Source organism: Nelumbo nucifera, chromosome 1, assembly GCF_055504915.1.
Source record: "Nelumbo nucifera cultivar China Antique chromosome 1, China Antique-T2T, whole genome shotgun sequence".
In the NCBI taxonomy this organism is placed as follows: Eukaryota; Viridiplantae; Streptophyta; class Magnoliopsida; order Proteales; family Nelumbonaceae; genus Nelumbo; species Nelumbo nucifera.
Window position 1 is genome coordinate 100,995,533 of NC_142649.1, and position 16,247 is coordinate 101,011,779.

The 16,247-nt window shown below is 38.1% G+C and overlaps 2 long non-coding RNA genes and 1 other non-coding gene across 3 annotated transcripts; 1 reads left to right on the top strand and 2 right to left on the bottom strand.

Moving 5' to 3' along the window:
- Positions 1-882: 882 nt before the first annotated feature.
- Positions 883-1,357, bottom strand: LOC148803632 (uncharacterized). The gene is made up of 2 exons (XR_016077673.1): positions 1,221-1,357; positions 883-1,130 (listed from the first exon to the last, which is right to left on the bottom strand). It is a non-coding gene; the product is annotated as an uncharacterized LOC148803632 (long non-coding RNA).
- Positions 1,358-4,666: 3,309 nt separating this feature from the next.
- On the bottom strand, positions 4,667-6,120 carry LOC148803633 (uncharacterized). Its single transcript, XR_016077672.1, has 3 exons — positions 5,758-6,120; positions 5,562-5,641; positions 4,667-5,346 (listed from the first exon to the last, which is right to left on the bottom strand). It is a non-coding gene; the product is annotated as an uncharacterized LOC148803633 (long non-coding RNA).
- Positions 6,121-15,035: 8,915 nt separating this feature from the next.
- Positions 15,036-15,978, top strand: LOC104588456 (uncharacterized). Its single transcript, XR_016081335.1, has 2 exons — positions 15,036-15,383; positions 15,503-15,978. It is a non-coding gene; the product is annotated as an uncharacterized LOC104588456 (transcript).
- The last annotated feature ends 269 nt before the right edge of the window (positions 15,979-16,247 follow it).

The following is a 16,247-nucleotide window of genomic DNA, read 5'->3' on the forward strand; positions in this document are numbered from 1 at the left end:
AAATGAGTTAAGCGAATCATACGTAACGTTCAAAGTTGGAACACTTTGGCCCGGCCGGTTAAAGCAAATCATACGACGTAATGTTCGAAGTTGGAAACTTGGAACACTTTGGGTGTGTACGATTTAACGGGTTTGGTTCAAAGCAAATCATACGATTCAACTGGACAATTCATGAACTACTGGCAGTGGGTGTGTGATATGTAGGTACTGGATGGAAAGTTTCTCTTCCCTGGTCTTTGATCCAGTAATGATAGCACCAATCCGTAAGGAAGCCAAATCCAGAATTCTTGTTATGCTGTGTGTAAAGGATAATGTTTAGTAAGCTCTTTCTGAAAAGAAAGGGAATGATGCATGTGAGCTATTGTTTTGTGTATTCCAAATCCATAGAAATAGTAGTAAAAACAGTGGAATTCCATTACCATTGACAAATCATTCAAAGTTCATGCATGGGGTGGTGAGCTGCACTTCGGGAGCTGCCAGTGCTGGAACATCCGCAAACTGTTTACAGAAATGCTTGAACATCCAAACGTGAATGTGGTGGTGGTGATGGCGGCCCCACTTCCGGAAGCGACATAATAATAATAAAAAAAAGGAGCCTCACCACATCGGCTTTTCTGGGCTACATAATTGTGGATAGTGAAGAACATTTCTGAACCACATGAGTTGGAAACAGGAAAATGCAGAACATAAACATGATTACATCTATACTATCAAGAACACAAGCAATCAAAGGCAGTATAAGAAGAAAATAAACAAACACGTGAAGAGAGGATTGATCGAAAGAATACTACAGGGAGAGAGTCAAGTCTGTTGAGCCACTCCGCTCAACATCTATATATATGATCATTACAGTAACAATAACAGCTTTTAAAGAAGCTAGCATACTTGTGATAAATTGTATATATATTCAATTTCTCTATATAGACTACAAATCAGATAGTTGGTATTAATTAACAGTACACGAACCAACATCTCCAACTCCAATTCCAAGCCCACCCACCTAACCTGATGCTCTGGGTCTGGGCGTTCATCAACTCCATGAAAGACCATCTTATGAAACCATGGAGTTCAAGATATAAATAGCTCTTCACTGATGTCCAAGCCCCTTAGACGCAGGGGCAGCAGCAAACCTAGAGGAAAACGCACGATGGAATGAATCCTCGTCATCTTCATCCCAGCAACCCTCATCGAAGTTCTGGGCGTAGCTCAAAGGATCATACCTGAAACCACCACCTCGATTCGGTTGCCTGGTTCTGAAAACCGCTGTGAAGTTGCAACCCTCACTTCGATGGAGCCCAACTCTTTTTGGCCATGAGAGCTTATGCTTGAGACGACCCCAGCACGAAAGAAACCCAACTTTGTCATGATTCTCCTCCTTGAAAGATGAAGAAGACTTCTCCATTGTTTTAGCTTTTGGAAAAGACCTTAGACCTCCCTCTTTTGGGGAAAAGGAGAAATTATTCCCTGCTCTTTGCAGTCTCCTTTCCTCTTATTTCCAATCATTTCTTTATTTTTTTTAGGGTAAATTTTTTAAATTATCCTTACTATTCAACTAATTGATTAAGTGTACCTGTTTGAAAATTGACTAATACAACTTTTCTGATAATTGATTAATCCTTCTTAATCATGTCAATGAAAATATAAAAAGACTATTTTACCCTCCTATTTGGTTCTCTCCATTTTCTTCTCATTCTCTTCTCCAGAATTGTCAAAGATCGGGGTGAGGACATTTGCTTGCTTGCTCCGACAGACACCGGTGGATGTAAGAATCTCCTGCTGCAAGAAACTTGACGCTACCTCGTCACTACGAGCTCTGGAACCTATCCGGGACAGGAACCAACAACTGCATATTGATTGTGTGTGGGACAGCCTACACCAGTCTAAGATCACTGGCGACGAGGCCATCTGCCAACATGGTTTTGAACCCAACGAATCCAGGGATGATGCCAGCACATCAGATCGGCCTGCTGAATTCATGATCTCCCTGGGTGATGATGGTAGCAAGAAGAAAAGATGTAGACATTCCGGTGAAGTGGATTACTCTTGTGTTCAAATCAAAGGCATTAATTGCAGCAGGTTCTAGAGGAAAACTTGTGACCGGCTACAATACCTCTCCCTCTGGATTGCCGTTGGCGAGCTGCTGAACCCTCTAGCTTAATCTAGATTGGACAATTGCTCTGTTCTAGAGGAGATCAGGATTAGGGTGGAAGGCGACTGCAGGATGGGGCCAAAACCAACAGAACAACCATTTGGATTGAGCTCCCATCACAGGCTTTCAAAGATGCAGCTAGACTGTGGAGATGCAATAGGTTATGCATTAACAGCTCCAACCGGACACATGGATTTGAGCTTGTGGGAGAGGGTTTACCTGATTGGAATTGAGAATCTGAAGTTAACTGAGCTCGACTACTGGCCACCAAAGGACCGGGATGTTAACCAGAGGAGCTTCTCATTCTCTCCCTATCTTTCATTCTTTCTTCCCGCTCTTTCTCTCTCTCCTCCTCTTTTACTTCTCTCTCGCGCCACTTCTCCTCTCCTTATCTCTCTCACTCTCTCTCTTCTTGCTATTTCTCTCTCTTTCTCTCTTTCTCTCCTCTTTCACCACCCTGCTGCAAGTTGCAGAGACGGATCTGGTATTCTCTTGTCACCTTTTGTCTCCCTATCTCTCATTCTCTCTATCTCTCTCTCTCTCCATTCTCAACCTCTCATCTCTCTCCCCTCCGCCCCTCTGTTTTCATTCGAAGAGGCTCATCGCCGCCGCCAAAGCGAGAAAGGGGTGCCGCTGGTTAGCCACTGTGTGCAACTGCGTCTTCACCTCCGCCTCTGTCTCTCTCTGGTCTCTCTCTCTATTCTCAACCTCTTGTCTCTCTCTTCCCTCCGCCCCTCTGATTTCATTCAAAGAGGGCTCATCAACGCTGCGGGAGCGAGAAGGGGGTTCCGCCACCGCTGTTGCATCTTCTAGCGGCAGATTTGGTACAGGTTTCTCATCTGCGTTTTGAAGATGGACACCTAGAAAGCAGGTTTTCTTCTCCAAGTTGTAGTGTTGTTGATGGCCATTGCAAATTCGTGGTTGCAGGTGTCTAGCAGACTTAGCTATAATCTACAGAACTCCTCCTTGGTTTCTGATCCTAGGCCTAACCGCCGGTGATGGATTTGTGTGTGGGCTTAGGTGGGAAGGGTGTTTTTGGAATTTTATATCATTATATTAGTCACATGATATTATATGTAACGGTAAGGGTAGACTTATTCAATTGTCAAAAACAATAGGGATAGTGTTAGTTAATTTTCAAACACTAAAGGTACACTTAGTCAATTAATTAAACCATAAGGATAGTTTAAGAAATTTACCCTTTTTTTAGGGTTTCTAGTAGATAAGGGTAACTTTTTTTCCTGAATATCAACAAAAGATAATATTTTTATAAAATAACAAAAATATGATAACTTTTTATGAAAAATATAAAGGAAGGGCAATGATATTGTTCATCGTCTTCCTCCACCTACGACTAGTAAAAGAGTGGGTGGGTTGATTCACATCAATGTAGTTAAAAGGATTTGGTAAGTGGGGTTTTCTGGGCCGCACCAAGCACCAGGCTGAAGGGAGCTCACCAACTCCCAAACTACAGTCTCCCATTCAGCTGGTGGGCAGGTGGGCAGTCGATTAGTGGAACCATCCTCCACCAACTCCGACGACAACGCTGCTTAATAAATACTAATCCCTTCCTCTCCTCTTGTGATCAGTTGAGGGAGGGTTATGCAGGCTAAAGAAATCTAAGAGAAAGAAACAGAGGAAGAGCCCCAGAGAGACCCAGAGAGACACTATCAAATATCAATGGCAACCAAGCAGAAAGAGCAACAAAACAACCAGGTCGGAAGGCATCAGAAGGTCGGCCATAAGAGTCTCCTCCAAAGTGATGCTCTCTACCAAGTAAGCAGCTTCAGCTTCTCTTCTCATCTAAGTTTATTCACTCTTCTCTCTCCATACTCGTTCTCCTTTTAATTCGAGTTGCTCTTTTTCCTGATAAATCTGCCTCTATTCTACAGTACATACTTGAAACCAGCGTGTACACTAGAGAACCAAAGGCCATGAAGGAGCTCTGAGAGTTGACAGCGAAACATCCATGGTGGGTCTCAATCCCCTCATCTCATATAGTTTTTGGTCCATATTAAAGAGAGGTTTTTGTGGGACTGCAGAGGCAGGCGGCCATGGAGCTTAGACTCTTTGCCAAGAACAAGCAGGATTCACTTTGTCTCACTCTAGTGTATGCGGTTGTTCTTTTGTAGAACAAGCAGGAGTCGTCGTTAGTGGCTTTGTCTCAATCAGGCACTACTCACTTTGTCTTAGTCTAGTGTATTCAGATGAATATGACAAAGGAAGAGGAAGACGAACAACATCATTACCCTTCCTTGATATTTTTCATAAAATGTTACCCTATTTTTGTTATTTTATAAAAATATTATCATTTATTGATATTCATGGCAAAAAGTTGCCCTTATCTGCTAATACCCCTATTCTTATCTTGTATGCAATGCGTGTGATAGTGGAGAGACACAAACAAGAAGCGCCAAATAATTTTTCTTTTCTGTCTTTTTTTTTTTTTTGGGGGGGGGGGGGGGTGGGGTGGGGGTGAAGCAAATTGGAATGTGTTCTTTCAGCAGTTTATGAAAATATAACGAAAAGTTTGGTAAACTTTATATGGCATATTTACAAATATAAAAATATTAAAAAAATTGAAGGACATATATTTTTATCCTATATTTTAAAAATCCAGATTATCTTCGAGTTCGACTATGATACCAGAAGAGCTTATAACCAATCAATGACATTTACTTCACTCTTACCATGGTGGGATGAAAACCTCTTATTTTCATATCCGAACCCTTAAGTCCCTAAACTCTAACCTTAAACCCTAGAATTAACGTTTAAGGGGGTATTCTTTTTCTGAATTTTGAGAGAGGGAAAGTTGGTTAATGGGATTTTGATTCCCATTAACCAAGAAACCCATATTCTTTTTTCAGATTTATGCAAGGATCATAGAAGGTTTATTTTCCTAGATATCATTTTCTAGGTGGGTAAATAAATGGGTTTCTAGTAGATAAGGGCTACTTTTTGCCCTGAATATCAATACAAGATACTATTTTTATAAAATAACAAAAATAGGGTAACTTTTATGAAAATTATCAAGGAAGGGTAATGATACTGTTCATCGTCTTCCTCTTCCTCTCCCTTTGTATTCATCCGAATACACTTATACAAAGCAAGTTGTTCCGGATTGAGACAACCACTAACGGCGGTATTGCCCCTTCATCGTTTAGCATGGTTCGATAAACCATGTTATCCTCGCAAATCTGCAAAATAACAACCATTGTGACTCCTACTTGTTCTTGGTAAGTCCTACTTGTTCTACAAAAGAATAACCGAATACACTAGAGTGAGACAAAGTGAGTCCTGCTTGTTCTTGGCAAAGAGTCTAAGCTCCATGGCCGCCTGCCTCTGCAGTCCCACAAAAACCTCTCTTTAATATGGACCAAAAACTATATGAGATGAGGGGATTGAGACCCACCATGGATGTTTCGCTGTCAACTCTCAGAGCTCCTTCATGGCCTTTGGTTCTCTAGTGTACACATTGGTTTCAAGTATGCACTGTAGAATAGAGGCAGATTTATCAGGAAAAAGAGCAACTCGAATTAAAAGGAGAACGAGTATGGAGAGAGAAGAGTGAATAAACTTAGATGAGAAGAGAAACTGAAGCTGCTTACTTGGTAGAGAGCATCACTTTGGAGGAGACTCTTGTGGCCGACCTCCTGATGCCTTCCGGCCTGTTTGTTTTGTTGCTCTTCCTACTTGGTTGCCATCGATAGTGTCTTTCTGGGGCTCTTCCTCTGTTTCTTTCTCTCAGATTTCTTTAGCCTGCGTAACCCTCCCTCAACTGATCACAAGAGGAGAGGAAGGGAGTAGTATTTTTTAAGCAGCATTGTCATCGTAGTTGGTGGAGGATGGTTCCACTAATCGACTGCCCACCTACCCGCCAGCCAAATGGGAGACCGTAGTTTGGTAGTTGGTGAGCTCCCTCCAGCCTAGTGCCTGGTGCGACCCAAAAAACCCCACTGTCCAAATCCTTTTAACTACATTGATGTGGATCAGCCCACCCACTCTTTTACTGGTCGTAGGTGGAGGAAGACGATGAACAATATCATTGCCCTTCCTTGATATTTTTCATAAAAAATTACCCTATTTTTGTTATTTTATAAAAATATTCTTTTATTGATACTAAGGGCAAAAAGTTGCCCTTATCTGCTAGAAACCCTAAATAAATTTCCCACTTGGGGAAAAGTCACTAACACTTGAATGGGATAAAAATGTCCTTTTTAATAATGAATTTTTATGGATAAAATGGTTATTACCTTATTTACCTGGGACATAAAAGAACATGGGTAAATGCACCTACCTGGGTAAGTCTTTCCTGGGAATTACCCAGGTAAGTGCATTTACCTGGGTAAGCAACTTACTAAAACGCAAATAGGGGCCTAAATACAGTTGGTTGGATGCATGTCCTCCAATGGGTTTGATTGGTCAAAGCTCTTCTCACATCATATAGCAGTGGCAATTGGGTAGGTTTGAGTTGAACTTCAACCCAAACCCTTTAAATCCATTAAAATTAAATTTAATGGGTTGGGTTTATCCCAAATTTGCCTTAACCCAATCCAACCCACCCGACTTGTTAGTAGAAATTATAAAATAGAGAAAGAAAAACAACAGAAATTATATAAAAATATTAAAAAATTGAAAAATATTAGAATTTGCAAAAATGTAGGAAACGAACAAAAATTACAAAAAACAAAGAAAAACAAGAAATTACACAAAAATAGAAAAATTGTAAAATAATATAACAAAAATCATAGAAAAATGAAAAAAGCAGAAATTGGAGAAAAAATAACAAAAACAAAAAAATGAAACTACAAAAACCAGATTTATAGAGGAGGTGAAGCCATGAAGGGGCCCAGTAATTGAATACTTCATCCCAATTGTGAATGATTTTGGAGTGGGAGCTCATGTACCTCATCAGTCCCAACACAAACAATGACAGCACCCAGCCCAAACCTTTGTGTTCATCTCTGCCCTTTGATTTTTTCGGTTTGTCGAGCATCAAAAAGCAAATGATGAAACGGATGAATTAGAGAAAAAGGGCGTTGCTACCGCTTTAAAGAGAGAAATTGATATTGTTACTTTGATCAATTTGATCACCACTTACAAATCATAGGAAAGAAGAAATCATCAATGCATTTATACTCTTGGAATCTCAGAAATAGAGAAATTTGAAGTAGCGAAGAGGAATAGCTAGAAACAAATGATGAGTTCCTTTTCCTTTTCTTTCACTCTTACAAAGCATAGGAGAAGTTTGAAGTATTCAATTAGTGGGAGCCCCTTCTCTTTGTGACGCCCTTCGATCTCCTTTGTTGCCAATTCATTTTCTTCACTTTCTTCACTTTCTTCTACCAAGGATTTAGTCATTTCCACGAACATTAATGACAATACAAGCCTCATTGGCTGGTTTTGATTCATTGCTTCTCGAGATTATAGATGAGAAAGTGGTGTCTATAAAGAAAAACCCTAAAAGTATCTATTACAAATGGAAAGAGAGAGACGAAATATGAAGAGACTAATAGGTTATCTGTTGGATAACCATGATTCAACCCGCGCAGACCATTTAGTCTCCCCTTATTGGATTACCCAACCCGCCAATGACCCGAGACTAAATGAATACAACTGAACCCATTAATTAATAGTTAGGTTGGGCGAGTTAACGGGTTGGGTTGAAAAGTTGCCACCCCTTATCATATCTTTTCGACAATCATCATAGATTTATTCATTTCTTCCAAGGATTAAAATTTCAATACGATACATCTGATATGGGATGTATCATATTTTTTAGTTCCCGATACACCTATAAATTTGGGAGCCCATATATATATATGGGGTGTACTGATACTTTGAACCATGATTGCTATATATATTTTCGAGTCCAGATTTCTTACAAATTTTTCCTACCTACTCTCTATCCGCCATGAATTGGAGCCATACATCTCTTAATCTACATATTGTCCCAAGTGTATATTGCCTTATAAAAAAAATTCTTATTGTATTTTCTGAATCTTTGACAATTCAGCATCTACGTATATTTTCTCCTAAAAAGTTGTCATATTTTGTAAAATGTTCCCCTTGATATGTACAGAGAAGGAGAAGATGAGAATGAATCCACATGGATACCTGCATCACCTCTCTTTCTTTGTGAGTAGGAGATCCGGAGCGAACGTAGCCTTAAGGCCTGATGGTAGAAGAGTCATTTTCTTTCTCTTTTTCTCAGTTATGCATGTTGTAAAAGATTGTGGATGCAAAGAAGATATCAGGAATTGAGAAAACAAAACCCCGATATATTACATATTTACATGTCCAATTGTCCATGGTTTCATCGTGACCTACTAAGCTTTCACAATCTTAGGCCAAGTTTGGGAGAATTTTATAATAAATGTTTATTCAAATAATTACTTATTCTGAGTCGGAGCTACATCTTTATTAGAATTTGAAAAATATGTCTAATTGATTATTCTGAGAATAAGCATGCATTCGAGAAGTCCAAAACTGTGACTTATTTTTAAGTGCTTACTTCCTTTCTGGCCTGTCTTGGTCCGTCACATCATTTTATTTGAAATAAATACTTTTCCACCATTAAAATAAACACATATTTTAAAACATTTATTCAATATATAAACACTTATTTTTTCAAATAATCACTCCCAAACTTAACCTTAGACTAATACCTGCTTCAAGTATACTAATAGGGCCCATCTAACATCTGGCCTTATCTGAAGCGCTGGCCTTACAATCATATCGGTTCAGAGCTCTTGCGCAGCCTTACACTTAAAGCCGGCTGATGCGGACGCCAGTATTCTTCTATTTGGTTACCCAAAGGGCCTCCATCAGATGATGAGTCTGGTTCTCTATTGAGAACTTCACATGTGGAGTAAACCTAATGTAAAAGGGAAGCTAGTTGGATAGGCTTCGACGATGATCTAAATACGGCTGCCAATAACGTCCATCTCAAAGACCGGACCTAAAGCTCATTAATATTGATTGCAGTCTTGCAGCAAAGGCCACCACACAATCCTGTTTGGAATCTGACATGACATATACCTTCGCCTCTACTTTATATAGTTCTTTGCAAGTTTCCACTAAGAAGAGGGCTGACTTAAACAAATAAACAAACAGATGGCTCCAATTATAATCCATTATCAACTCTGGATCTGCCGGTTTCTTACGAGTGGCTCGGGTTGCAACTTGGGCCTGAGTTTTTAGGCCATTGAGCATGAATCAGAAATTAGGACCAGGCGTAAACTTGGGTTGGGCTTCGATTGAAATATAGACAGCCCAAGCTCCATTTGATTACAAAGTTTGCTACTTTTTCATACGGGCCTTCCTCATTTCCTTTCTAGACAAAGTTCAACGCTATCATAGTGAGGGCAAACTTGATAATAACATAAATACACTTGATAATAGGTAGGCTGTGAATAGTTCAGATTTGAATTGGATTCATTAAAATTTGAATTTGATCCGATTATTGAAAATTTGTATCCGAATATTTAGTTAATAACATAAATACACTTGATAATAGGTAGGCTGTGAATAGTTCAGATTTGAATTGGATTCATTAAAATTTGAATTTGATCCGATTATTGAAAATTTGTATCCGAATATTTAATCTGAAATCAGGAATTACAATTTTAATTCAAATACTAAGGGACTCTGATTGGATTTGGATTTAATTCGACTCATCTTTAATATTTTTAATATACAAAAAAATTAAAAAGTTAATTACTTTCAACTTTTATATATAAAATAAATTAATGTAATCATGTAAATATAACATACTGAATTTATTTTATATATGTATATAGAGAGAGAGATAAATTTGTATAAAATATAATATATAAAAATATATATTTTTATAGTTTTAAATATAATTATATAAAATTTATATGTTAAAATCAATAATTATTATAATATAATCAGATTCAGATTTTAATCAGATAGGATGGAGTCAAATCCGAATCTGAGCTAATCAGATTGGATGTCAGATCGAGTCACGGATTTCAGGGTATCATTAACAGACATAGTGATAGTTGTAGACATTTGGTGCGTTTCTACCATTAGTTGATCAGAACTATAAACTTTTGATTGCGGAGTTCATTAGTGTGATATTTTCAATTAAAAAGTTGTAGGATGAAAATTGAAACCCACCAAAGATATAATGGGGGCAATGAGGATTGAACACCATACCATTTGGTCAAATAAGCTTTGATACCATCTCAAGAAATCATTCAACCTAATAGCTTGAGATAATTGTTAAATCTAACAACTTAAGCTTTTAGGTTGAATGGTTACTTGACATAGTATTAAAGCCTATTTAACCAAATGGTCTAGTGTTCGATTCTTGTCAGCCCTAGGGCCTGTGCTTGTCCAAACTTAAAGACCAATTGGCTTTTATGTGAGGAAACGTGTTAAAGAATAGATATCTATTTAGGGACCTTATTTATTAAACAATTTAAGCTTTTAGGTTGAATGATTATTTGAAGGGATGTAGAGAGTGGAGGGATTGTATTCAACTAGAGAATATGGTGAGATTAACTTTCTATATGGATACAGGCACACTCCATAGTCCAGACCCATCCGTGTTAGATAGTAGTGTTGCCTGCCTGTCATTATTGTCTTATTCTTTGTGATTTATTCGTTTCACTTATATTGGTGCTATATCGAGATTCTATCCTACTTCAATGGAAATCAAATTAGGATATAAAGATTAACCTCGTCAATGGGCATGACAACCCGGACTACCAATGGCAACAATAAGATGATAATGACAATGAAGATGACGATCTAGGGTTCCATTGCAATGTTCCTCCTCTTCCATCATCTCTCTCCGATGATAGTGTTATATATCTGCAGATTCATCTTTCAGGCCAGCTAGATCTCCCATTCCTGATAATTTTAACCAAACAAACTAATAGTGGTTTTTAGGGTTTCAAGTGTTTTTAATTTGTTTTTTTTTCTTTTTGAAATTTCTAAAATTATATTAGATCAGAGTTGGTGTGTCTTCAGAGCTGAAGTATGCTTATATGGGTTTTGTTGTTAAGACCCAAGGAGCTGGCCAGTTTGACTGGTGACAAATATTTCCTGAGTCCAATGGAACTGAACCCAGAGAGGAAAACCAAGTGTGATAACCATGCCTAGCTGCCCCAGCATGAATTCAATAAATTTTAGCCTAACACTTTGGGCCATGTGATCCAACTTCCAACCTAGTCTACTCTTGTTCTGCCAGCTGGCAAATTTTAGTAATCATATGCCTATGGAGGGAAAAAATTTGACTGTATCCATTCAACAGCCTGTGCTGTCTTTATGAAATTCAGATTAGCTGAACATGATCACTGTGTAACGGGCTGTGAAAACAATGATAAATAACGAGTTAGAAACCCTGATGGCAGCCGTATGTTTGTTATGACTGATGTGGGATGGTATCATCACATTGTCTTTATGAAATTCAGATTAGCTGAACATGATCACTGTGTAACGGGCTGTGAAAACAATGATAAATAACGAGTCAGAAACCCTGATGGCAGCCGTATGTTTGTTATGACTGATGTGGGATGGTATCATCACATATGTGGGTCTGGACTTGTCTTGAATCCCTTCCACCTAGGCATATAATTTGTACAGAAAATAAGATTAGGCACTGCTCAAGTTATGGCCCATGCATGTGCTGCCTAATTATGGGGCCAGCCGGGGCCAGATTTTGACCTAAATTATAGGCTGCCAATGTACTAATTGTCGCAGTAGAGGTGCCCATAAGAAACTGAGAAATCAAGAAACTGAACTAAAACCAAATAACTGAATTAATATTAAAAACCAATAAGATCGGTTCAGTTTCCAAAATATTCATGAGTCAATTTCCAGTTAAGTGAACAGTGCGTGACAGCGCTGCAAATATCGGCCCCATACCCCAAAGCATGGTTTCTGAACTGTTATTGATTCGGATGGTCACACTGTTTGGACCAGAAATAGTTTTACTCTTGTAATCGTTTTTTGTAAAAAACTGTTGACTTGATTAATGATCCACTTATCCTAGCGATCAAATTATTGATCCATTCAATTCAACTATTTTTTGTTTAATTATTTAATTATTTTATTTTTTATATTACAATGAATCATCTGTTTAGAATGAAAGGTCAAACCACTAACCTAAAAGCTGATGGTCAAAATGGTTTTAGTTCTAGTTGGTTTTTGAAATATTACTTCGAAAAAGTCAAAAATTAAGGAGTCCGGGCTTCGATTAAGGCAAAACCCGTTATAACAAGCTTTACAGTCTTACATTGAAAATATCTCTATAATTATGTGATTTATTAAGGGAGATATTCCCAATGCAAGATTATAAGCTCAAACGGTGCGACCACCCAGTTGCCCCAACAGAAGCCGAACTCAAAACTAAGGAAGCCACACAATGTCAGGCATAAGCATAAGATATGTGGGAAAAGGCCGTAGGGTCGGTTGGTCGAAGTGTCTACATTCGATTTCTCCAACTAGTGGATGTCTTATCTCCAGCAGTCCAACCTTATAATTATGTGGTCTTGGTTGTTATTTTTGCACTCGGTCCTAAGCCATTACCCCATACCATGAACAAAACGTACGTCCAATTACCAACCAACGTGTAACCTAAGGTGTTTGGGGGACAACGAAGAAGATGAACTTGGTCCACCGTTCTCTTGAGTACTTGACTGACTGATGATCCCTCAAGTCTCAACCCAAAGTTTAATAAACAAAAGAAAGAAGAAGGTGACGATGATTTGAATGTCGTGGATTGATTTTAGTGCCGTCTGTATCTAGTAGTCTTCTTATCCCAGTACGGTCACTTTGGAGAGAAGGAATCCATAGCAATAAGAAGACGATAATGGAGAGGTAAGTGTGAGACATCTTTTGGTTGAACCATATGCAGTGTCTACACGACAGAGTACGTCTGTCTCATTTCTTGGCATAGAAGAAGGAAAGACGACAAAGGGATGGCGTCCCCACGAAGCTTTTACTGTAGAGATCACCATCAAATGAAGCTCCTACACATGAATCGGTTAGGGGCCTTGGAATTTATTTAACATTATTTTTATTTAGACGTTGAGCATATCACCTTCACAAATTTTCTGGTTTTTGTTATGCAATAAATATATGATAAATATATTTTTAAAGTGCTATAGAATGATAGAATGATAGAATAGAAACGTGGGTAAGGCCTACAACCAGAGCTGTCAGGGAGGGTCTTTGCCATAGAATCGAATTGACCGAATGGTTCTAGTTATGTTATTTGAGATTGGTTTTTGTTGTTTCGAACCGATTAAGACTTGAGTCAATTATATAATTAATAATTTATTAACATTTCTTTTCTTTTAATTTTTATTCTATTTTATGCCCTCAAGGATAAATTTCATAGAGGTTACTGGTGTAATGCCAGGCCAAAATGAAAATGATCTTAGGGTCCGTTTGGTTTATAGTTGGAATCGGAATCGGAATGGTCCATTCTCATAATATGTTTGGTTTAGACAAAAATGGGATGGAAATTGGAATTAACAGGAATAGGATTTCATTCCCAAGAAAATGACAGGGAATGGCCATTCCTTCAAATGGGGGAATGCCATTCCAGTAGGAATGGGAATGGGATTCCAATTCCACCCAACCAAACAGTTGAAATCGGAATAGCCCATTCCAATTCCGATTCCAAACCCCTATTCCCGTGAACCAAATCAGGCCTTAGGTTTTTTGTTGTGCCCCACTAAGAGGTCATTTCATCTAATTCAATGTGGGGCCACATCAATACATCAAAAGCTTTAATTTTATTGTTTCGGCTATGTTTGGCTGCAATGCAAATAAATTTGTACTGCTGTAAATCTATGGCAGTGCAAATAATTTGAGTGCAAATTTTGACCTATTTTTGTTTTAAATTTTAATTTATTTTGTTTGATTACAGTACAAATGAAGTAAATTAAGACATGGGACAGAATAAAGTAAAACCCAAAATAAAATTAAATGAAAATTTGCATTGTTTTTTCATTTGCACTCCCATGCATTTGTACTAGTGCAAATAAATTTGCACTGTAACCAAACACAGCCTTCAGGACAATGTTATAACATTATCTTATAAAAAAACAGTTTGAATTCCATAGACATTATATAAGATAATTATGGCTAAAACATATATTTTATTAACATATAAACACGTTTAGTATTTATAGAAATACCTGGTTCCTACCATGTTGGAGGACATGCGTCTTACACTAACCATTTTGCACATTAATTATAGGTTTTAGGTTTGGGTTTATGGGTTTATGACTTAGGATTTGAAGATTTGAGTTTAAATTTTAGAATTTAGGGTTTAAGATTTAGGTTTAGGTTTTTAAGGGCTTAGAGTCTAGAGTTTATAGATCTAACCGAAGGCGAATCTAATAGATACTTTAGGGTTTTAGGATTTAAGATGCAAGGTTAGGGCTTAGAGTTTAGAATTTGGATTTTAGGAATTTAAGGTTTAAGATTTAATTTTAGAGCTTAGGAAAAAGGTTTTGAGTTTGAATTTTAGGAATTTAGGGTTTAAGATTTAAAATTAGGGTTTAGGCTTAGGTTTAAAGTTTAAATTTTAGGGTTTAGCCTTTAGAATTTTGTGTTTAGATCTACAAATCAGGTGGTAGGACGCATGCCCTCTAATGTAGTACGAACCAAGTATTGCCATAGTATTAATTGGTTTTGTTCGGGGTCAATTTTATGGAACCGATTAATTTTTGGTTTGAGACTGATCTGGTTCACCCTCTCCTGAACCAGACCCGACCCTTTGAGAGCTATACCCACATGACATGGCACATGGGCATCAAGAAAGAGAAACCCAGAGATTCCTCTGCTTCCAGGTTGTTCTTCAATAAAAAGCCATACTTCTCTCCCTCATATGATATTGTTGCGAACGAAACCTCCTGCATAGGTTCTGTGGCAACGCACCGGCCGGATAGCCGGAGAATTTTCATACCGGTATACGGATGGAGATCAGTCTGACCTATTTCCGGCGGTTGTTCTACTTCTCCAGTTGTGTGGCACCTCCGTCATGTCTCCATTCCCACAAGGAATACTCTCGTGTTCCTGCGTTCAGTAGTACCAGCAGAAGCCAAAAGTGGCGAAATCTTCTCAGAAAACTAGTGAGAGAAAGCAAGAGCATCTGTGGATCCAAGCCCTTAACGTTTCATTACGACGCTGAGAGCTACTATCAGAACTTCGACGATGGTTTTCACAACGAAGACTCCAGAAGCAGGTAGTACGAATAAACAGGGTCTGCAGTTTTTTACATTTTACAATTGAGAATTTGAGATCCATATTCTGTTGCTATTTAGCTACTAATTTGAGCATTTTCGATCAATGAATCCTTTTCAGGGTCTTGCTTGGATCTACCAGTTCAGAATTCAAGTTTATTTCGTAGAGGAAAAAGATCAAGGAGAATAAAGACGAGACGAATTTATCATTATTGTCCAACACTGGAATTGCTTACTTCACCATGCGGATGCAACCATGGATTAATCGATCAGCTTAGACATCAACATTAATCATTCTGTTATAGTTAGATGCGAGAGATAAGGCAATGAGCATTACTTTTTCCAGGTCTATCCTGGCACCAACAGAAGTGCTATCTGGTGATGTCTGTAGCAAGTTTTCTGCATCAGATATTAAACATTATAGTACTGTGAACTGTAACTCTAACGTCATAGCTTGGACTTTGACGTGAGGGGCATGTTAAAGAATTAAAACAGGAACCTCACCAATCTAAGCTTTTACGTTTAACGGTTTCTTGAAATCCACCCATGATCACATTAAATTTTAAATGAAATCTTATTTGAATAGTCTCTCGTTAAGACACCGGAAGTCTGGAATTGGTTATTATTTTCGAATCGAGAGGAAGCTTTGATCCATTAAGAAGAAAAAAATGCATAATTATCTGAGACCAAATTGGTCTAGTTTTCATTTCGGTGCTAACTGAAGTTGCTTACTAGTATCTTCTGATTGAGAATTGAGAAGAAATATTTCTTCGATCCATTTGAATTAAAAAAGGCATGAACGGTAAAGAGCACTGAAAGTCTGAAACACGATCTCTGAAATTTCATTTTTTTGGGGCGAATAGGTT